General features: G+C 33.1%; 1 non-coding gene across 1 annotated transcript; it reads right to left on the bottom strand.

Moving 5' to 3' along the window:
• Positions 1-301: 301 nt before the first annotated feature.
• LOC149561252 (small nucleolar RNA SNORD24) lies at positions 302-382 on the bottom strand. Its single transcript, XR_016364296.1, has one exon. It is a non-coding gene; the product is annotated as a small nucleolar RNA SNORD24 (small nucleolar RNA).
• Between the last annotated feature and the right edge of the window lie 23351 nt (positions 383-23733).

Below are 23733 nucleotides of genomic sequence, written 5' to 3' on the forward strand. Positions count from 1 at the left end.
ACAAAGAGTAATGTGTGGATAGGTAATAGACGTCACACAAAAATTATTGTGTATGAAATTTTTTCTTTAAGATCACTTCACTTCCCAATGTATCAAGAATTTCTCTTGCAAAAATTATAATTCTGTATATTGAACAGTTGGTGAAAGTAGGGTATTCATTTCACTAGTGAAAATACAAATACCAGAAGCATAATATATTGAAAATATAGGAATGATAATAGTATTTGAAAAGGGAAACGCTAAGTGGAATATGAGTCTTATAAATCCACAACACCAAAATCAAAATACTCGCACTTAAAAGGACCTTAGAGATCTTGGTGGTTAGCTATCATCAGATGCCCAAAGCATCAAGAGTAGAAAATATTTACTCTTATCATCTATCTTTTTAAAATTCCAATTGTCTAAATATATTAACAACATAGAGATATCCTACTCTGCACTAAAAGAAAAAGAAAAATAGCAAAAATAACGTAGATGCACAAACAAAATGCGATATTGGTCATTGGGGCACACCACAAAGCCCATATACATTAGTTCCAATTAGAAATGTGAAGAAACCTTAACCTTGGCATTAAAATGGTAGTTGTGTTGATCTAGAAAGCTAAGATATCCCAATAGGAACTAGGTTGGGTTTTGTTTTCACTGTGAAACCCCTTTAGCTCCAAATGACAAGAAGATTGAGCAAAGAGTTGGCAGAACAATGAATTTGTTAGATTGGAATCAGGATCTCTTGATTCAGAGAGCACACCCTTTAAAGTATCTGACAAAATAGTAACTTTATAACAGCCATAAAAAAATCATTATCTCTCTCCAATGACCACCAAATGCATGCCTACCAGTAGAAAGATTGTATTCCAAGAAATTGGTCCAAAGCTACACTTTCGATTTTGCTAGAGAGCTAAAATTTAGCTCATGGAAACTTAAAATAGAAATGCATGACTAATGAATGTTCCAGGTGAAAAACTTACAATCCTGTAGATAACACAACTAAACTTAACAATTTAACATATTATTTAAGCTTCCTCAAACCAACATTTAAACTAGAATGTCCCAAGCTCTTAATTGTACTAAAACAAAATTACAACATTGAGAAAGGCGGAAAGAAGAAAATGAATGCTCATTTAAAAGTCTTAAATCAACATAGCACAACTATAATTTCTAACAATTTTTTGGCAATTCTAATGAGCAGCTTTACTTTGACTGTGTGTACAATGTAGAAGGAAGATTGTAGTAGGTAGATAATATTCTGTAGGTATTAAAGTTTCAGATATCTCCTGATGGTATAAGTATTAAAATGATTTAAAAAAATTGTATATTATCTAATATACACAAGTCTTATGCTTCATTAACTATTTTCTATTGCTGAATTAATTGGTTCCTACAAGTGGGAAAGTCTCAAAAACTATTTAAAAAATCAAAAAAAGTGAAAAATATAAAAATAATCCTTTGATGATTGTTCATACTCTCACATAAAAGAATGAATTCCCATATTATATAATCCTTTCCATATTTAGTAGGGGAAAAATTGACCATGCTTCATGAACACAACCTTCTTTTCTATTTTTTTGTTTGTATTTCAAAAAAATATGCATTTTTGTAGGGACCTTATGAAAAATTTGATGAGAATGATAGGAATGTATGTTGACCTGTTTAGGATAGTCCCTTCAAGATCTTGAACCTCTAACTTGAAGAACAACTCCCCCATTGATCTCCATAGTATTAGGTTTTTGTATCTCCCCCCTAAAAAAGCATGGTGCTATAGGACCATAGTGCAGGCAATTAAATTCTTCATCTATGACAGCAAGAAAGCAATAAAAATATATACAATAAAGGGGTTTCAGTTAGGACAAACAATAGATAGCTTCTTCCTTGGACCATAGTTATGGAATGTAGTGAAGTCAAGGCAGCCACCAATTAAAAGTCTTGTGGAGAACCTTGCTATCCATTCCTTGGAGTATGATCATCAACAGAAAAATCATGAGATTTCTCCAACCAACAATGCAAATGCAACATCATTTGCAAAGACTTTGATGCAAAGACACTAATTCCATTAAGGGTTGTCTTGAAATAGTTAACCAACTATTTTATTCTCTCTTCTTTCTCTTTTCTTTTCATTGCAAATCATGTTATTTGATCTGAAACATTGAGAAAATAAATTCACATTGTGATTATAGTAAAACTTGATTATCATAAACTATAAATAATAGTCAACCACATACCAAATGAGAAGTACCAACATCCCTATGATTTGACTAGTATTCCCAATAATAGAGCATGATAGTCCATGGGAAACTTCTCTCAAATGAATCATAGAGAGATTGAATAATGGAGGTTAGGAAAAGTGAGATTAATTTTTGAGAGTATAATTTTGTTCTTGGATGAAGGGATTTAAAATTAGATTAGGTTCATTGTAGAACTAGCTCAATGCAGTAATGAACTTAGATTGGATGTCAGTCTAAACCAAATCATTTATGGTGAAAGGTCATTATATTTCTACCACTTCCAGATATAAAATAGATGTATGGATTAAGCTTAACTAATCCTCATTTCACAATCTCCTTTTAGTAAAGGTTGACTATTTACCCATTTCACATGTGGGTTGATGTTAACTAGCCTTTATTTAACATTCTATTCTTCTATGAGCGCATTCTAAACAACCATTTCATATATACAAGGTGGTGTAAAGTAATAATAATAATAATAATATCTGATGTCTATTATAGAATTCTTTATTTTTATCTTCCATTTACACTACTCCCCAAGTTATTGAACTTAGCCCGAGAAGAAAAACTACATATATGCAATGTGGCAAATCAACAAGTGAGAGGAGCTAATACAACTTTTCCCAAAATTTTCAATTAATTAATTATTAATTTATGATAAATCATGGATGGAGGTAGGCATCTATTTTCCACTTAATGCTTTGACTCACCAGTCAGTGTTGCAATCTGCAATTCTAGCAGCTTTTATTCTTTTTCCTCATATTTTCTTTCTCAATTGCGTCTGCATTTAAGAAGTAATTCTTTATCATCACTATCATCTCCATTTTCTACCAACTTGGTAAACACATTCATATACTCTTCTAGATTAGTGGAGGAAGCTAAGTTGGCTTAGCTTTAGGTACATCATTTCCATTCAAATTCTACCTAACGGCACTTCTCTTATGTTTTGGGAACAACTTGATACTTATGTTGTTGATGGAGATAATCATTTGTCTTTGATTGAATTTTGACCCTGTTTTAGAGATAAGCATAGAGATTATCCATGATCCAACTTTTCATTCTCTAATGCCCAAATGTTTTTTTTTTTGAAATGTGGAAACCCAATGGACAATTGCCCCCATTACTTTAAGCAAACATAGTTAATCAAGACAAAATATAGGTATCCTTATTTGCACCTTTTCTCGTTTGAATGCATGGTTCTATACGTGTGTTATACAATGTTTTTTTAAAGCATATGATGTTGTGGTACTCTGTAAAAGAAACACTTAGCCTAGAAAGGAGGAGATTACCATGTTGGAAAGCATGCTAAAAGCACATAATTCCTTGCCAATCATTATGTGAATGGGCACAGAGCATGGGTAGTTATGTAAAGAGTATAGTGTATGGTTCACTACCTATTCCACCCACATTTAGTAATCCTTAGTTTCCTTGTGAGAAGGCATCTTTCTTTCAAATACTATTTTTTTTGGCAATTTTGCCTATCATCTCATAGAAACAATATACAAAGTGCAAGGTTTATGATTAGGCTAGAATACCATAGCTTGAAAGAAAGTTAAAACATATGTGAAGGAAGATCCATTAATTAGTAAAGAGCATTCACTCCTCATGAGCTCTATGAAACCCATGAATTTTAGGAAAACTCCTTGAGATGTGGAATATTAGAATGAGATAGAACAATAATCCAAGTCAAAATTGTGAATCCAAAAATGAATTCAGGTGTGACATTTTGTTGGAACACATTTCCTCATGAAAACTTTGTCAAAATTGTTAAAATTTAGTAAGTGCATCAATGGTAAAGTGTGTGATGCACTGTAGAGGAGTCAATTACTGGAGCAAAATTTGAAATTGTATATTTAAGTCAATAAATGACTACATGACCAAAAGTTTTACTCAAAAGACTACATGTTTTAGTCACATGACTATAAGTGATCAAATTCTAGTAATATTAATTTATATGTATAAGCTACTAAATAAATGAATAATTTGGTCATTGACTAAAATAATAAGGTTAAATAAATACAAGTGACTAAATAAATGATCAAATAAATGACTAAATAATTGCTCACTAGTAATTAGTTACTAAAATAAATGACCAAATGATTGATTAGTAGATTTTGTTATCGAATTCACACATTTGTATAACTTCTATTACTCACCGATGTATTTTTTGTCTTGTTGATCTTAGATTGGTTTTGACAAGTGAGTGTGAACATGCTTATATTATTTACTTAATTAATGCCAAACACAACATGTAAATATTAGACCATGTTGAGCTATAGTGAGTGTTGAGTCACTCATGTGTCGAGTCACTCAAGTGCCAAGAAAATAGACCATGTTGAGTGATTTAGGAGCCAAGTAAATAGTCGATGTTGAGTAATGCAGGTGTCAAGTCACAATAGAGATATTAGTCAATGCTTAGCATTAGAGACTTCAGATGTCAAGTGACGTAGTTTTGACATATTTGTTTGTAATGGAACAAATAGATATGTAAACTATTTTTAACTGACTTAAAGGTAAATTACAATATTTTGGAGACAAGGATGAATCTCTAGTTGGATTCCCTATGTAATTACATACAACCAATCAAAAAATGGGAAGGATTAAATGGCAAAATGGATGAATCTTAGCTGTAGATTCATACCTAATCCTAAGCCACCAAAGTCTTCTTAAGGAGGATAAAACCCTAAACTCTTCATGAATGATAATGAGTGTGTTAGTAATTGAAGGAGAAAAGAGGATATTTTTCATGCACAAATAGAGCATTCATCATGACTTAGAAGTTATGAAGAGAGAGTGAATTTTAGAATCAGTTAGAGAAGAATAAAGGATAGCGAAAAGGATACAACATTGAGACATCTGATCGAGAAGGATCAAGAAGAAATTGTATAAAGGTGATCTATTATTAGGAATGAAAGTGCCAACTGTAGGATCTATGTTGAGACATTCTAACAAGAGATTTTAGTCAAATCTTTTAATAGAGTAGTCTAATAGGCTGTATGAAATCCTTTAATAGGGTGCTTTCTTAGTTGTAATTTAAAGTCCTCTAACAAGGCACACTTCTAATAAGGTGTTGAAATTCTCTAACAAGGTGAGACCTAATAGTCTTTGTAAGGCTTTAAAAAGGAAAACCTTTCACAAGGCAGATCATGTTTCATGGTCAAATCATTGTAACCTTCATTAGATACACTTTATTACTATAGTAGTGAAGATTTGTGGGTGTCATCCCCAGCCTAGTTTTACCTTCTCACTTGGAGGGTTTTTGGGTAATCATATCTAGTGTTGTATGTGTGAATACTTACATTTGTACATGATTTATATGTATATGCTTTACATGTTATTTTAGTTTACACATTGAATGTTTAAGATGGATGTGTGGTAAAAGTTTTATGGGTCCAAGTTTACTGATTCAACCCCCCTCCCCCAACTTTGAAGTTTACCTTTACTATTGTAATTCCAACAATTGGTATTAGAGCCTTGTTCTATGAAAGAGAAGCTTTGCAGCTTTGAGGAAAGATCTTGAAATGAAAGTGTACAAGTTGGGAAAGACCATTAAGAATAAGGAGATTGAGATACATCTCATGCTACATCAACTAATTAAATCAAGAGAAGAACTATAGAAATACTTGAAGAGAAGGAAAGAAATTTCTATTGTAGAGAATAACACACAATACAAAGAGATCGATAGTTCTAAGATATTTGTAGATGGAGACTTCATTGAATTTAATGTAACAATTGTAGATCAAATGGAAAAGAATAGAGTCCAAGCTAAGGAAATTAGAAATCTCAAGTTAGAACAAGAATCACAAACTATATTGCTATTTTAGGTGATTGTAAAAAAGAAGAAAGCTATGGAAGACAAAGCCATGATTGAAGAAGACAAAAGAATTCTAGCCAACAACCTAGATGATAAGTCAATAGAGATAACCAATATTTCTAACATGAAATTGGAAACTCTAAGTCAAATGATGAATTCCAACTATGAGTTAAATGTCAAGGACATTGAGATAACTACATTGAAGTTGTAGAATGAAAAATTGCAAAGTGACCTAAAGAGAAAAAAGGTATTTTTTGAAAGTTTCAACAAAACAAATGAAGCTATCAAATACTTTTTGTATTTATTGAGGTCCCCTATATCCAATAATGATACATCTGGACTAGGATATACAAACATTGAAGAAGGAGAATCATCCAAAAGTACAAATTAAAGGAATAATATAGGTAAGAACCCCAAATGTAGTTGTCATAATTGTGGTAAGAAAAGACATAATACTAATATGTGCTAGAGCAAGACTGTAAATCCAAATGTCAAGCCTAAGAACATGGTTCACTACAATAAGTGCAACAAGTAAGGTCATCAGGCACATGAATGCAAAATTAGGACCATGCATACACAAACATTTGAAGGATATTGCTACAACTATTATAAGTATGGACATAGAGCTTTTGAATGCAAATCCAAACCCATGTGGTCATCAAATAGGCAAACAAAGGTAAGGAACAATTGCAACTCTTATAAATGGGATTATAATACAAGATATAGTTGTCATTACTATCAAGAATATTGATGTAGTTCTGAGAATTTTATTAGGACACGCTTCAAAGGTAATAACCAAAGGTGGTTGAGTCAAACCACATGTTTCAACTATTTGAAGACTGGACACATCAGTAGATATTGTTGAACTAGGTCAAAGGCACCAACTTGTGAATTTGATAAAGGAAAAGGCAAGGTAGATGTTGAACACATCAAAGGTGAGATGAATAAGACATGCAAAAAGAAAGTTGACTACAACACAGCAAATGGAGAAGGGATCACTTCACCCACTGGGTTAGGTGATCACACTTCATCAAACTAGGCAATCAAGAGGTATGCAGGACTAATATTTAAAGCTACATCATACATTAGTTCTAAAGGAGATAGTAATGAAAAGATTACATTAGCATGAATAAAGGTGAAAAATGTTGATAGGAATTCAAGATAAATCTTTAAGTTTTTCATGTTGTTGCTAAGCATGAAATATTTCCTATGTATGCCAAGTAGAATGTTAGAAGATGCCAAGCTAGAAGTTTGGGTAGTTGATGTCAAGCTTTTAGTGGTTGCCAAGTGATGGAAATGTCAATGGATGTCGAGTGAGCCTTAAATTGGTTGTTACCAAGTCTATAACTATGTAAGCACTCAGCATTAAATGTAAGCTTTTCAAAGGGTATTTGATTAATTTTGTAAGAATTTGGCTTAGGCCAAAATTCACCCAAGAACTAAAGAACTCAACACAAGCACACAGTAGACTGAAATAGACAGAGTATGATCAGAATGATGATATTCATTCAATATTCCTGCTTAGCCAACTTGAGAGTACACTAGGAGTGCCTGTATATAAAGGCCTCAAAAGAGATTCTAGAATGCATAGAAGTTAGCATAATGATATGTCATAGAACTAGGCACATGTCCACCAGATATGAGTTATCCTCCATTGAGCACGAGATTAAGTGTGATGATGTAGAATAAGCTTACAATGGTTTAGCATGCAAATCAATGGTGTAGACAACATGTGCTTAATGAGGAGTGTAGATAACTACGTTGTCAACATGACAACTTAGTGAATGAGGCAAACCCCTATGTTGTAGACACCATGTACACAATTAGAGTACACAAACTCCTAAGTGTCTCACCTAAAATAATAATAAAATAATAAAAAATATTTAAATAATGCATTAACCTAAGTAAACTTAAGTAAGTGTAATAAGTAAATACTTATTTATGCCAACATCCCCCTTTAAGTGCAACTTAGGGGAATGCCCTTAAGCTTACGAAATCTAGGATGCAATGCAGAATGGGTCTTAGCTACTAGGCCATGTTAGGTACCCATGTATAGAATGATATACAATCTCCCATAAAGTGGGGAAAGAGGGAAAACCTCATGGGAAAAACCCTCCCCCAAAAAGAGAGATAAAGAGGGATGCATGGATGGATGGAGTAATCAAGACCCCCCCATTACAACATACATCTAGTATATAGATAAGAGAATGATGAGAAGAGGAAGAGAGATAGGATAGGCTCCCCCCCCCCCCCCCCCCCCCCCCCGCCCCCCAAAAAAAAAGAATGTCAGCCAGTGACTGCTCTGATGAAGAAGTTGATCCAAGACTATAGAATGGTGTTCCTCCCATTAGGAAGAAACAATGCCAAGGGTACAAACAAGATGCTTCCACTATGAATGGAAAGAATTCCATGGATAAGTGATGTCTCTAAAACCTGCTCAACTGCCTGAAGAACCTATCCCAAAGAAATGTCTTTCTCTACAACTAATGAAGAACCCTACTGCAACTACTAATCATAAGTATCCACAATCACTTCAATCTATGATTATTGATCATGTAGAGAATGAACATGAGAGTTTGGAACCCTTGTGACAACTGAAGAAGGTAATTTGACATCAAGAAGAAGAGGTAGTCATCAATACTATCCCCCAAATCTATCACTGAACCTACGTTTGGAAGAGTGGATGTACCCTACTATTGTGGACCTATCACTGTGGTGATGTATGCATGCAGACTAAACTAATGAGGTGACCTCTCACTACAACTATAGATAGAACCCCACGTGTCTAAATCTATTGAAGCACTATTGCTGGTGTCACTATTAGGTTCCACACTGTATGATGTGTGAAGAGGAGTAGAGGACAAGCTCAGTGAACTTTCCTCAAAATGTACATCCTTCTCCACAAATATCTAATGTGTCTCAAGATCTAGAAGTCTGCATGCCTTCACACCGTCTTCATAACCAATGAAGGTACAAGGCCAAGATGACTATGCCTTGCATCCCCTAGAAGATATCTTTGCCCTTGTATGACAACCAAAGACTCTGAAGTGTGTCACAATAGGTTTTCTACCACACCATGCCTTAAAAAGAGTCTTGCCATCTAAGGTTGGATGAGGAGAATGATTAAGAATGTGAGTGGCACTTGAGATTGCTTTGACTTCTAATGATGGATCTAGAGACTTGGCATGGATCATGCAACTTTCCATAGATTTGAGAGTCCTAATCCTCAGTGCTGCAACATCTATCTTATGCAAACTGAATGCTAAATGAGTCTAAAGATCAATGCCCTCATGTCTACAAAAGCCCCTAAGTCTTCTCTTCACATCCATGTTTCCATTATCCATTTGGAGTACTTTGATGGCTTTCCTGGATTTCCATTCTACATGAGCCTTGGAGTCTAGAAACTTCTCCAACACTTCACTCTTATTATGAAGAAAGTAGACCCAAGTGAACCTTGAAAAGTCATCAACAAAGGTAAGCATGTAGCAACCCTAGCTCAATGCAAAACGACTTGTTAATACCATGTGAACCATCTATAGAACACTTATTTCTCTAGAAGACTTTCCTCTTTGTAACTTTTCCTTTGGATGCATATCCACTGAATCTATTGAATATTCACCCTTAGAAAAGTTGATTTGAGGTAGCCCTTTCAGCATTTAGTTTGTGCAAAGTTGTTGAAGATAGCCGAAGTCAAGATGACCATACCACTCATGCCATAATTGCATGCTTTCATTTGATTGAGTTAACAAGGCCTTTGAAGGAGACTTGGGCACAAAATGAGAGAAAGAGTACAACCTTTTGTTGTGATTCACTTTCTCCACTGCAACAAAGGAATCATCTTTAAGACTGTACACTTTTACTAAGTTTGGAAGGAACTCAACTCTATGTCCATCTTTGAGGTGAGTGATTTGGTAGATTGATAGGAGATTTGAACTTAGGTTTGGAACATAGAGAACCTCTTGGAACTCTCCATTTTCCATCTCCACATTTCCTTTTCCTTCAACTTCCATTTTTCTATCATTCCCCATGAAGATGTGTGGTACCTTTGAGTGACTCAATGAAGAAAAATCCTCCTTTGAAGAACCCATATGATATGAGGCACTTGAGTCAAATATCCATTCCTTTGAAAAGTTTGAATTTGCCATGAGTTCTTGCCCTTTGCCCTTTGAATTTGAAGAAGACCCTTTCTCCTTGTAAGCATTAGGCAATGGAACATTATGTTTCTTTACGATTTTGGTCAACTCATCAATCTTTTTGAGATAACATTTATGCTCTTCATGACCCATTTTCTTGCAATAAGCACACTTCTTCTCCTTATTGTTGTCCCCTTTCTTGTTGGAATTCAAGGACTTGCCTTGTTGATTAGACTATGGTGTTATCTTTTCTGCATCCTTAGATTTGTCCTTCTTCCATTTCTTCTTACGTCCCTTTCCTTTATTTGAAGACTGTCCAGCTAAATGTTGAGAACCCTCATTGGCCACCAATGCTTTGAACTGAGGTTTTTTGAGAATCCCCATTGATATCAACTTCTTTTCTTCATCATCCAATAGTTTAGCATATTCATCAAAAGTGACTTTCTTGTAGGCAAACCCTAAGGTAGTCTTTGATGTGTTAAAAGAAGATACAAATGTGGAATACTCTAATGGTAGCTTGTTATGTATAAGATAGATCAATCTATCATCTTTGATTGAACTCCCACAATCAGTAAGCTTTGTCCTTAGTTCATTCACCTTGATGATGAAATCCTGAATGGAGTCATATGACTTAGGATCTAAGGATACAAGCTCATCTTCAATTTTGAACACATCCTCTTCAAACACTTTACCATAAAGGCTTTCGAGGATATCCCAAGCTTCCTTGGATGTAGTACATTCCTTGATTTGATACATGATCTTATCATCTACCCCCAACCATATATCACCTAGGGCTTTCCTATCCATGGCTATCTAATCAGAAATCTTACTTGCTGATACATTATCACCTGCTAGTTTAGGAAGAGTACCATTTACATATTGTGAACTCCATTATGCATTAAGTGATACTACATTTTGATTGACCACGTATCATAGTTATGAAGAGTTAATTTAGGAAACTTAAAGTTTCCCATAATGCAAAAAATGAAAAAAAAGTGTAGAAAAGAGAGAACACAACACCAAGAACACCCCCCCTTTTCACTAAATCAAGAAACCCCCCCAAAATAGATGCTTTTGGGCACTTTATTAGTAGTGCAATTACAATGGGCCACTTGCCAATTTTGGCCTTTGTGGACTTCTAATTTTGCTTGTTACAACCTCTTAATAGAGTACAAAACTAAAACTTTACAATGTACTACAATTCTGAAGCATTACAAAGCAAAGAAAGACCCTATTGCTGAAAGTGACACTTTTGTCTGCACAACACCACAATCTAATACCAAATCTAGAAAGTAGATAAAAAAAATGCACATACAAAAAAAGAAGAACCTATTTTTTACTCCAGATGTGCCCATACAGAGCTTTTGAAATTGCAAAATGCAAGATTTTCTAGGTACAAGTGCCAAAAAATGAAAATTTTAAACAATCTGTGCACCAAAACTAGAAAATAGCTACACCACTAAAAAATTTAGAAGACTCTACCAAATTTCAAAAAAATCACACTTGATTTGGAGTCTAGATGTCCAAGTTATGGCCTCTCAAAGTCAAACTACAAAAATAAAAAGGAATCTGGAAAGGGGTTGCATCAGCGAATGAAACGGTTAAATTAGACGGTCATATGGCCATCATAGTAGTTTAAATTAGCCCAAGAATGATGTCCAAATGGGCATCAAATTTAAGGTCAGAGATAGGATGACATTAGCAAAAATTAGGCCCACTGGATGATGTGTCAATGATGTGTCACTCTGTACTATACAGATCCATACGAAAAAATTGATGTGGCAAAAATTGTACACTGATTGAGCTGACAAGGTGGCAGGATACATGTCAAATTTGCTGACATGGCTACAAATGTGGTAGCTAACTAAGCAGCTGATGATTGTGACTACGTTGGCATGAGCAGACCCAATGGAAGATTGCCATGTGTGAACAAGTTACTCATCCATGGTATTCATAGCACATGCCAATGATATTATGCCACATGTTTGGTAGTGTGGGTGCATGTGAAATGTGCAACACCCATAATATGTTGAAGATTGAAATATCCTTCCCTTGTCAAATATTGAAAAGATGATGCTAGATTTGTTTTTATCTATCAAAGTTCTGGGGAAAGATCCCACATGTGTGGGGGCAGGTTTGTGCAAAGTGTATAAAACTTTGCACTAGCAAGTTGAGAAATAAATGGCCTGCTGGGATGTTGTGGGCTGCCTGTCAACTCTTGCCCAAAATTTGTGTTGTCTCTCACCAGATTAAGCAGGTATAGTTGTTGGAGATACAATGCCAAATATTGGTTATGCAACCTATAGAGTGATAAGGCTCTCTAGAAAAAATAATAAAATAATTCTGCCAAAATATAGAGCCCAGCTAGGGTATCACTACCTAGTTCGAAAAAAAAAATTCTCTACTTATGCAACTAATTAAAAAATTTGAAAATACCAGTTGAGAAATAAAATTGTAGAGAAAAAATAAATGCAGATTTGAACAAAAATTAATTAGATGCTTGTGAAATTGATTAAAAAATCCAAAAATACTAGTTGGAAAATAAAATTATAGAGAACAAATAAATGCAAATCAAAACAAGAATTAATCAGATCAATGAAATGATCATACCCAAACTGCAGATCGAGGCCTTCGGTTTCTAATTTGCAAAATTTTTTTGCCTCATGATCAACTTTCACCCAACATAGGAAAATTTATAGTTAATCTTCACTGAATTAATGCTTTGAACACAATAGTGAGGTCAGATTTAGCTCTAGATGCTCCCAATTTTTGTGGATCCTTCGAATTTGAGTCAAGGTGCTAAAGCATGAACAGTCTCGAATGCTATGTGTAAAGAATCTCCCTCAGAGCTCTAATACCATGTAAGAATTTAGCTTAGGCCAAAATTTTCCCAAGAACTAAAAAACTCAACACAAGCACATAGTAGACCAAAATAGATAAAGTATGATCAGAATGACGATATTCATTCAATATTTTTGCTTAGCCAACTTGAGAGTACACTAGGAGTGCCTGTATATAAAGGCCTCAGAAGAGCTTCTAAAATGCATAGAATTTGATGTCATGATATGTCATACAACTAGGCACATGTCCACCAGATATGGGTTATCCTCCATTGAGCATGGGATTAAGTGTGATGATGTGAGGACAAGCCTACAATGGTGCAACATGAAAATTAGTAGTGTAGACAACATGTGCTTAATGAGGAGTGTGGATAACTATGTTGTCAACATGACAACTCAGTGAATGAAGAAAACTCCTATGTTGTAGACACCATGTGCACAATTAGAGTTGTGTACATCAACGAGAGTACACAAACTCCTAAGTGTCTCACCTAAAATAATAATAAAATAATGCAAAATAAATAAATAACATGCATTAACCTAAGTAAAATTAAGTAAGTGTAATAAGTAAATACTTATTTATGCCAACAAATTTTTTACTCATTTTTTCATCATTTCAAATTCAAGAAAGAGTGAAAAGAGCTAGAGGCAATCTATAAATTTGTTCAAAGAAGTTGCAAAAGATTTTAGTAGCAATCTCACACCAATTCATCATATTTCACAAGGTATTTATCAAGAGCTAAGCTACATAGTTTAATTTTCATAAACCCTAGTTTTACACAATGGAATCTAGTTCAAAGAATGTTGAAGGGAAGGAAGCTTTAAATGTTTAATTATTGAGTGATGAATTCAAGCAACCCATTTTCAAAGCTATTCCTGACATCATATATAAGCAAGACCTCTCTAGCACATTGTTAATGATTCCAACGAATGTAATAATGGTATAAGATGAGAGAAAATGCTACAACTATAAGATAGGAAGCACTAGTGACATGGTGATTAGGGAGGCATATAAAAAGCTATGTGATAATGGTGTTTTGAAAGAAGAGTTCAAAATCATTGAGAGAAAGGGATTAACACAAGCCCTAGATTTTCTAAATGTATTTAAGATAGAGTGGATATGAATAGTGCTTAGCCAAATTCATGATGGTTCATTATGGATGGAGAGGGGTCCTATTGAAATTACCAAGAAAATAATCCATAAGGTTACTGGCTACCCAACCCTAGATCAACCTAAGACACTGAGAAGTGATTCCAAGGAAGTGATTAAGAAGAACACTAGAGCTGTCTGGAATAAGAGAGGTATGGCAATAGATACAATCATTGATCCATTGTTAAACTTTGTTGTAAGGGTTATATCACACAAGTTTTATGAATCAAGTAGACTAAATAGTGTACCCTATATAGTTGTGGATGTTAGATACAAGATTGTTAGGAAAGATCATACATATGATCTAGCAAAACTACAATTACGACAACTAATGGAATACCTTGGAGTAATTAGAAAAACAAAGAGTGTAGAATGAAAATTTGGCTCTATATTGATTTTTCATATTCTTTTATATACAAAAAACATTCCCCTCATTTGGTACTATGGGATGGAAGACCAACAGATTAGTTGAAGTATAGATTGGTGAGTACATTGAGCATCTAGGAGAGAATTTTTGAATCCTTAATGACTAGTTACATTGAATATTTCAAAAATTCAATGAAGGAGAGACTAAGAATATAAATTTCTTTAGTTGAAAAGCATTATAATGATGTATGCTCTATTTTGGATGTTGATTATACTTTTGTGCAAGCTACCACACTAAGGGTAAGATGGTCGAGACCCTTAGGCTATGAGATAAATGCAGATGAAGCTTTGCAACCATAACAACTCTACTACTAGAAGAAGTAGATAAAACTACAAAAAAAATTGGAAACTATGAGATGGTAAAGTCTAAGATTACCATGGATTTGAAAAATACTTTAGCCATAAAGAAAAAGGAGAAAATAGTAAAGAAATTAAAAGCCAAATTTGGAGAGGGTGCCAAGGAGGAAGAGGAAGAAGAAGAAGAGGATGAAGAGGAAGAAGGAACTCAAACACAAGCACATCTAACTTTGACACAAGGCATGGGAGAAGATAAAGAATAAGAGGAAACTAAAGGTGCCAAGGGAGAAGAAGCTAAGGAATTACCTACTCTTACCAAACAAAAGAAGAGGAAGGCCAAGGTAGAGCCTATAGCAAGGGCTCTAAAAATTGTTAAACCAAGTCAGCCAAAGCCAACTACACCTAGAAAAAGAGCTAGCACACATGCTATAACACAAAAGGCCAAGGAAAAGACAAAGAAAATAGAATAAGGAGGTCAAGAGAAAAAGAGACCAAGAAGAAAGTATGTGACACAACTAAAGTCTGATGAAGAGAAAATAGAGTCATATGACAACAACCAATTTAAGGTGGTGAGTCACAACCCTCTTTTAGTTCTTGAAAATTTATGTGAAAATGTTAAGAGTAATGCAGATCTATTAGGATTTAGTCATGTTGAATTTGATAAATTGGGTAAAGAGAAGAAAAAAAAGTGGAAGAGGCCCTCTATGCCATGATCAAAAAATTCAAGACAACACCACTAGAATTTTCCAACTCAGCACCTAAGAGTCTATATGACATAGTTGAGCAAAAATTGCATTATTTTCTAGATCTAGAAAGAAAAATTAGGGAGACCACACTAGCCCAACTAATACTTGAATTAAAAAAGGAAAATATTGCTATGGTTGTAAAGAAACATGCTATTAGGTTCACACCTAAATATAGAGCATTTAGCATTTTTCAAAATAATATTGAGGATATTATCAAGAAGTCAACACAGATTTGGAAACTCATTTATGGGTTAACCACAATAAGGAAAGGAGAACCTCAACCTTCTAAGGTTAAAGATGATGATAAAGAAGATGATGACATAGGTGAAACAATTAGAGGAGAAATAAAAATGAAAGAAGGTAACAAGGCAATAGCTAAACCTGAGCAACAAGAAGAATAGAGGCATGACACACAATTGTTGAGTGTCAGTCCTCCACATGACACAACCAAGACTGCTGAAACAGTAAATATCAAGGATGTCTTTGATTTATTAGCTTAGAACATCAATCCTCTTACTGAAGAAGATTTAAAGAAGATATTAAATCAATCTACACTATAGGCCAAACTTTGTAGTAATCCTATTTTGGTAAGTGTAGATGAACTCCAAAAGTTAGTGACTAATGTTACAATGGAAAAGGTGAATCCGCAAGAACCAACTTTTATCACCCCTTCAACCACTAATATAAAAGCTTTGGTCCAAATTCTAGAAGATACATCTACCAAGGTTGATACAATTTCCAAAATTGATATGATTGAGAAGAAGATAGCAATAGAACAAGACACCACTACAAGACAGTAGGAAATAGGTTAGATAGAGTTATTTGCACCTATAGCACAAGGGAAAAGTGCAAATCAATTCATAGTTCCAGAAAAGGGAAAGTGTAAAGAGAGTGAGTTGACACCTAAGGTGAAGGAACAAGTTGCCATTCAAGCTTTGGTAGCTTTACCAGAATTTGGCACTCCTTTCACAAACTCTTTAGTAGCCAAGCATACAAGATATTCCTTCACAAATCTTAGTGCCAAGCCCAAGTTCATCAAAAGTTGAAAAGGTAATTCATTATGGAGATATAAGCCTTGATGAAGAAATTTTTATACCCAAATATGAATATGATACTATGACATTAGAACAAATAGGAATATTACAGTAGGCCCTAGAAAGGAAAAAAGCATCGAGAAATGCTTAGGAGAGATCATAGGTAGAAGTAGGCACTACAAGACATTAAGGAAATCTTTCTAGATGCATTTAGTCGACCAACTCTTGAAGAGACCAAGCCACTAATGAATTAACTAAAAAATATAGTGGAAAAGGTCAGTAATGAAGATGTTGATACTAATGCCAAATTATTAGAATGGTCACAAAAGAAGTTCAAAAATATGGTAAATGAAAAAATATCTAATGAGATAGCACTAACACAAGTTGCATTAGAAACTAAGGTTGAGGATGTGAAGAAGGTACTTGAGAATATCTTCTCATTGTACACAAAATTATGTAATTGATCTCTCTTCACCCAAGAGACCAAAAGCCACATTCTAAGTCTAGACAACCAAATTTCTACATCAGGTGCAAGACTACCAATGCATCTAGCTTAGAGTGAGAAGCATTTTAGGACATTGCTTCAAACACAGAGTCAGGTAGCTATATAGTAGATGAGGCTAACATTAGAGCCAAAATGACTAGCATACAAGAAACCCTCACCCCACATATGGAAATATTGCACAAGGAGCTAGGCTATGTTGAAACTCTCCTAAAGAAAGACTCCAATCTTTCTACTTTAGATTGTCTAGTCGACCTTGTTGCCAAGCTTTCCATCAAACTCAAGTCATTAGATTTTGCATGTGATAATTGGGATGACTCCCTCAAGATAATATGGAATTTCCATAAATCCTTTTTGGACAAATACAAAATAAGTGTATAGTCCATTTGATATAAGTGTCAAAAAGGGGGAGATATCCTTTTGAGGGAGAATAAAATTGGGGAGAATAAGAACAAGCGGGGGGGGGGGGGGGGGGGAGGATATATATTTTTTAGGGAGAAACAAAGCAAAGAGAGAGAAAAATGGAAAGATATCATATGAAAGAGTATCAGTAACAAAATGCATTAAGGTCAAAGTGTATCAGCAAAGGCATATTTACTTACAAGAAGGACATAATTTTGGTTATAGAATAGACATATCAAATTATGGGGATTTATCAAATTTTGAGGTATACAAGTTATTGAAAAAAATTGAAAATTTGAAGTTTTCTATACAAGCCAAGTTATAGATATGTTATGCTCAATCAATCAAGGATATTAATGTATATTCAAGTATTTTTGAAACTCATGTCAAAGGGGGAGATTTTTGATCTAAGATTGGTTTTGACAAGTGAGTTTCAACATACTTAAGTTATTTACTTAGTTCATGCTAAACTAGTAGTACATGTTGAGCAAAATATGTAAATATTAGACCATGTTGAGCTATAGTGAGTGTTGAGTCACTCATGTGCTGAGTCACTCAAGAGCCAAGCAAATAGTCTATGCTGAGTGATTTAGGAGCTAAGTAAATAGTGGATGCCAAGAGATGTAGGTGTAAAGTCACAATAGAGAGATAAGTGCATCCTAAGCATTAAAGACTTCAAATCCCAAGTGACACAGTTTTGAAATATTTTTTTGTAATAGCATAAACAAATATGTGAACAATTTTTGAGCTATTTAAAGGTAAATTATGGTACTTTGGAAATAAGGAAGAATCTCTAGTTGGATACCCTATGCAATTAAATACAACCAATCAAAAAATGGGAAGGATTAAATGGAAAAATGGATGAATCTTAGTTATAGATTCAACCTAACCCTAAGCCACCAAAGTATTCTTAAGGAAGATAAAACCCTAAAATCTTAATGAATGATAATGAGTGTGTAAGTAATTGAAGGAGCAAAGAGGATAGTTTTCATGTGCAAATAGAGCATTCATGGTGAGTTAGAAGTTATGAAGAGAGACTAAATTAAAAAATCAATTAGAAAAGAATAGAGGATAGAGAAAACAATGCAACATTGAGACATGTACTTGAGAATGATCAAGAAAACATTGTATCAAGGTAATATGTTATTAGGCAAGAAATTGGCAACTGCAAGATCTATGCTAAGACATTCTAACAAATGATTTTAGTCAAATCTCTTAACATGGTAGTCTTAACAAGCTATATGAAATCCTTTAACAAGGTTCTTACTTAGTTGTAAGTTAAACTCCTCTAAAAAGACACACTTATAATAGGATGTTGAAATCTTCTAACAAGGTGAGACCTAATAGTCTTTGTAAGCATTTAATAGGGTAGACCTTTCACAAGGTAGATGATGTTTCATGGTCAAAACATTGTAACTTTCATTTGATACACATTATTACTATAGTAGTGAAGATTTGTAGGTGTCATCCCCACCCCAATTTTACCTTGTCACTTGGAGGGTTTTTGGGTAATCATATCTAGTGTTATTTGTGTGAATGCTTACATGTTTACATGTTATTTCAGTTTACTCATTGAATGTATAAGATGGATGTGTGGTGAAAGTTTTATGGGTCCAAGTTTAAACTATAGACTCACCACCCCCTCCCCCCTCCCCCCTGCCCCCCCGCCAACAAGAAGTTTACCTTTCCTATTGTGATTCTAACACATCTATGGTCTCAAAACTATATTAATATTTTTTAGAAACTTGAATATAGATCACACTATAGTTCAAATAGCAAGGGTTTAAAATATTGGTAAGCTTTTCAATGATAAAAAACAAGAATGAATCTATTAGTTGAGGAAGTCAATAAATCTCTAATCAAGTTGGCAAAGGACCACCCAATTTGGAAGATTGACATGGTTATGGATAGTGTCATTTTTTTCTAATTGTCATCGATTCTTGTAATAATTTATATTTCAAAGCTATTTCATATCTTAACAAATACAAGCAATATTCCCAAGTCTACAATTACTTCCAAACTAGTTAAGCCTCTTTTCATAGATTTCACTTGGCTCCAATTAAGTGCATGCTGATAGAATAGTGTACTGAAAGATATTTTAAATATTTTAAAGAAATTTCAATGGTTTCTTTACTTGAAATTCATACTAAAGTTCGTCATTGATCCATTAGTTATGCTTCTTTAATAACCAATTCAATTATACAACATCATGGCATTGAACTACTATCCAATATTCTTACTAGTGAGTACTTTCAATGTGATGCTTTAATATAGCATGTTGTTGCACCACATGTACAAATTAAAGGTATTGGTATTCAAAGCTTATAGGAGAAGTCAATCAAGGCATTAGAAAGTGTATCTATTAGTTGGCCAAATAAATTTGCAAAAGCTAGTGGCATTACTAAATTATTAAATTTCATCTTACAAGTTGATCCAAGGCCACAACACTCCTTTTGAGAATCAATTACCTTACTCATTTCAAATGTTCTTCATTTTAATTCATAATATTATTTTAAGGTTTCACATTCTATTATCGTTGAGTTTTTGTGATATGCTCTAGATGGAAGAGGTAATTTGATTTTTGCTTTGAATATTTTGTGCATCATTTTTTTCTTTTTGTTTATGTAGTTGATCATTTTATATCAATTGGGTTATCTTGAATGGGATATAGATATGGAAATATAGTTGGGCATTCTCTAAAATCTCTTCTCCCAAAATAGCTAGATTTTAGGTCCAATAGTTGTTATTTTTTATGGATGCAGATGACTATTAAGAAGTGCCAAATTATGATAGCAATGTAAGCTACTTATCACATTTCTATATATATCCCTTTGAAGTGTTGTAACTAAGTACATGTAGCTTTATCATATTTGATGTTTGTTATTATTTTATTTAGAATGATATGTTTTATTATTTTTATATTTATTATTCTATCTATAATATTAAAAATATTAACTTGGGATAAGATTATAATCATAATTTAATATTTTATTTTAATTCTCTTCATCATCTTAAAATAGATTATTCATAAATTTATGTTATATGATACTTCTTAATCATATTTGTAATAATAAATTATATTATGTAATATTATTAACAATATTTTCTTTCTTTATTATAATAATTTGAATAATAATATTTTATTATTGTTTATTTGATTAACATGATTATTATTATTATTATGTTTATATTTAATCTAATTTTTTTGTTTAACTTAGTATTTAGGCTTTATTATCATTCAAATATAAATATGAAAATGGGACATTACAATATGGTCAAGGATATGAAGTTTATGGTTGTCATCTTAGGATCCATCAATGTATGGTCCATGGGCTTATCCTATAATTGGGGTTATCGATAGGTCAAACCATTTCCTACCAAAGTTTTCTAGTCCATTATTTCCTTTTGTTATAAGTTTTTAAAGAAAATTATCATAAACATATTATTTAGTTCTTTGTTACATTTATGAATTGGCACCATTTTCCCTATTACTAGGGATAACTTAATAATAGAGCATTGATAAAAAACTTTCTTCTCATGTGTCTTATTTTTATCAAATTCCTATTTTTATGTTGTTGGTAGAATAAGGTTCAATAAATTTCAACATTAGGTGTAGTGAACACTTTTAGCACCAACCTAAGCACAAGAAAGAGAAAATATTTGATCCTTTGGCACCTCCATATGTTAAAAAGTGAGTATTTCAATTGATTGTGTTTCATAGTTTTTAATAGATGTGATTTTTTAATGGGGTTTGATGTTTTTATTTATTCAAAGGTCTATTTTATTGACATAAATTGTATAATCATTTGTATCTTTTTCTAAGAAGTTAGCATAAGAAACAAGAATAGAAGAATTTAAAATTCTTGAATTGTTATTGATAAAGATTTAGATTATTGTTTTTCATAATGACTAAAATTTGTGTTCTTTAAGAAGAGTATATCATGTTACAATGACCATGATCATGGTAGATCTAATGTTGGGAAAACAAAATTGTCAATTTTTTGGATTATTCTTCAAAGGGTACTAGCTCAATGGAAGAGCACCTATTTTATAAGTAGGAGCATGGGGGTTCAATTCCATTGTGCCCTAATATGAATAAATTAATGATTAAATAAACTACCAAATATAATACTCAAAAAATACCAAATATACTACCAAATAACAAAATAAACTACCTTATAAACTACCAAGTAACAAAAATAAATGACTAGATCAATGACTTAATGAATGAATAAAATAGTTTAGTCATAAATTTGGTTGGGAGATAAATGTTTGGCAATAAACTACCATTTGTCATGTGATCAATATTAGTCACATATCTACAAATTTTAGTAGTTTATTTAGTAGTATATTATTGTTTTTGTACTAGTATATGGTCTCAAACAAGCCCCGAGAGCTTGGTATGAGAGATTCCACAAGTATCTCATAAATATTGGTTTTCAAAGAACTAATGACAACAACAACCTATATATCAAAGAAGGACTAGATAAGAAGATAGTGTTGGCAAAAATCTTTGTGGATGGTACATTATTTACTAGAAATGATGATTTGTGTAAATCCTTTTCTAGGGAAATGAGTAAGAAATTTGAGATGTCAATCAATCTTTGGAGAGATCAAATTATTTGTTGGCTTGCAAATTCAATAGAAGAAGGATGGTATCTATATTCATCAATCAAAATACATCAAGGAGATACCTAAAGAAGTTTAGAATAGGATATTCTAGACTAGATGGAACATCTATGTCTACTAGACATAAGATTTTCAAATATGATGATTCAAAATAAGTAGTTCAAACTACATACAGATTAATGATTGGAAAATTTTAGTATATGGTGAATACAAGACCTAATATAGCATTAGCAATTGGAATGGTGGCAATATTCTTTGCTAATCTGAAAGAAAATTATATGATGCCAATCAAAAGAATCATGAGGTATCTAAAGGATACTAAAGATTATGATTTATGGTATAAGAAAGGAGGAAACTTTGAATTAAAAGCATTCACTGATGCTGATTGGGAAGAAAACATTGATGATAAGAAGAGCACTGGTGGTGGAGCATTCTTTCTAGGCTAGAGGCTAGTATCTTGGGTAATCAAGAAGAAAAATGTATTTCCTAGTCAACAATAGAAGTAGAATATGTTGCTATAGTAGGCAATTGTTCAAATATTGTTTGGTTCAAGACATTATTGACATGTATGAAGGAAAAGATCAAGGATCTAGTTGTTGTTTTCTATGATAACACTAGTACAATTAGCATTTCCAAGAATCCTATGATACATACCAAAACCAAGCATATTTCCATTAAGTATCATTTCTTAAAAGAACTGGTGCAAGATAAGGAGGCAAGATTGGAATATATGAATACAAAAGATAGATTGTGAACATATTCACCAAGCCATTACCTAAGGATGCATTATTGTATCTAAGACACAAGCTAGGGGTCATTCCCCTATATAAAGCTCACTAATAAAATTATAGAGATGAATCAACCAAGCATCTTGAAGACCAATCAAGTTGATATAGTATTGTAAAGTGTAGATTGTATATGAATTAGTACATTAGGTACATGGAAGCTCACTCAATGCTATCTTTGGCATGATATGCCAAAGAGGGAGAGTTTTTTCATACATTAGAGAAATTTGATTCTATCATACATCAAACAAATTTTATGTCTAATAGAGAGAGTTTTCTATCATATATCAAAGATATTTTTATGTCAAAGAGGGAGAGTTTGATATTGCAGTCACAATAATCAGAGATTGATGTAATGAGGGAGTTCCCACATATAGACAGAGTTCTCATGGATCAAAATTAGAATGAAATTATTGGTATTATCCTTACTTTTATTTTTCTCTAAAATTTCATTTTATTATGACATGTTGTGTTACCATCAATGCCAATGAGGGAGATTGTTGGAAAAAATTGATGAATTCACTAGTACAAAAACACTAATGCATTACTAAATAAATTACTAAAAATTGTAGATATGTGACTAATTTTGATCATGTGACCAATGGTAGTTTATTGGCAGACATTTATCTCCCAACCAAATTTATAACTAAACTATTTTAATCATTGATTAGGTCATTGATTTAGTCATTTATTGTTGTTACTTTGTAGTTTATATGGTAGTTTATTTGGTAATATTGGTGGTTTATTTGGTAG

Source organism: Cupressus sempervirens, chromosome 4 (assembly GCF_028749045.1).
Source record: "Cupressus sempervirens isolate cs-2001-9-10 chromosome 4, ASM2874904v1, whole genome shotgun sequence".
NCBI classification, from domain to species: domain Eukaryota; kingdom Viridiplantae; phylum Streptophyta; class Pinopsida; order Cupressales; family Cupressaceae; genus Cupressus; species Cupressus sempervirens.